Source organism: Rousettus aegyptiacus, unplaced genomic scaffold (genome assembly GCF_014176215.1).
Source record: "Rousettus aegyptiacus isolate mRouAeg1 unplaced genomic scaffold, mRouAeg1.p scaffold_m13_p_1, whole genome shotgun sequence".
Classification (NCBI taxonomy): domain Eukaryota; kingdom Metazoa; phylum Chordata; class Mammalia; order Chiroptera; family Pteropodidae; genus Rousettus; species Rousettus aegyptiacus.
In genome coordinates, this window is record NW_023416284.1 from 81187244 (window position 1) to 81188831 (window position 1588).

A 1588-nucleotide genomic window follows, 5' to 3' on the forward strand; every position below is an offset into this window, starting at 1 on the left:
AGCCACAACTGCCAGAAATGATGTCTTTTTCTCCCCAAATATAGTGATTTATGCAAAACCTGAACTCTCCAAACAGTTGAAACCAATTGGAGAAGTCAAGGACATGAAACTATATTTTGGGAAAATCTTGCATGCTGTCTGCATAGGGTGTGTAGCTGCAATCAGTATCGGAAGAAAATCAGCTGCAGTAGGCAGATCCTATATACCTCCATTAGCTTCACTTTAAGGAAGTAGGGCCAGATGACCAACTTTTTTTTTCTTTTGTTTCCTAAAGCATATGAAATTTGCAGGAAAAAAAGAACATCTGAAATTAAAGAAAGAGATTGTAGCGCTGGCCTTGCATGTAGTGCCCTGGCAATTAGCAACTGTCCAGGCCCTCTCATTTTTATATCATAATGTTTTCTAAATGGTACGTGGGGCTCTTTGGTAATGGAGACTGAAAAGGGGGTCCATGGGTAGGCTGTGGTAGCCACTAGCCAGATGCACTAAAGGATACAGAGACAATCTGATACAAAATCAGGGCTGCTTCTGCTGAGGAGGGATGATGTTCATTGGACCCAATAGGCCTTATATCATACCTAACCCCAGAAGCATGTTTCAGAGGAAGAGCAGGCTTCATTTTATACTGGCATTGCTTCTGCTGCACAGATTTCATACTCTCCTCAAGAATCAAACTGAAATTAGAAAACAGAGTCTTAGGTTTGTTATTGGCCATGCACTCTACGCTATGCTACTGATGTGAAAAACATAATAAAAAGCAAATATAGTCAATAATTCTTCCACCTCTCATCTAGAGGAAAAAACATGATTAAAATTCCACACAAAGACCTGAGCCTGCCTGCAGATGGGAAGCCTGGTAAATACGTTAAAGCTACCTTAAAATGTGAGCCTTATCATAGAACCATCTCAGCAATTAGACACGACAGTGCAGAAAAAAGAACTAAAAGCCAATTACAGGCCCCCTGGGCCTTAGAGAGAGTTCTTAAAAAATTAATGCGGGGTAAAATAGAAATCATCTGAACTACAGCTGGCGAACATGTGTGATGCACTTTGATTGCCAAGGCTCAGCAACAAAGAATATTCCCGTTATCATTTGTTAGACTGGAAAGTTCTTCGTATTTCTTGACTGTGTTGAAAGCATTTTTAGATTAGAGAAAAGGTGGTGGAAATTGAGAGCTGGAGTGAGGATGGTAGTTGAGTAGTTGACTGGTATATTCATAAGAACTGGGTCGTTTGAACCTGCTGTTGGTACCCAAGGTGGTCCACGATGGTGAGCAAAATGCCAGAAATGTGAGCCATCAGAAAGTACCATGATGGGAGTAAAGGGATTGAAGTGTCCAAGATTAATGATAACTATTGCTCTTACCCTTCACCAATGAGTTTAGGGATAATTGCTCACTTATACCCAGCTGAATCCCCTGTAGCACCTAGCAGAATTCTTGGCCCATACAGAGGTCCAATAAAAACTAGTCTACTGACAAGGGTGGATAGTGGATAGTGGCATGCCATCCATCAGGATGACTCTACCAGGTACAGACTAGCTATCTGTCTATCGTCCCCTACTCACTACACTTAAAAAGCCCTGAGC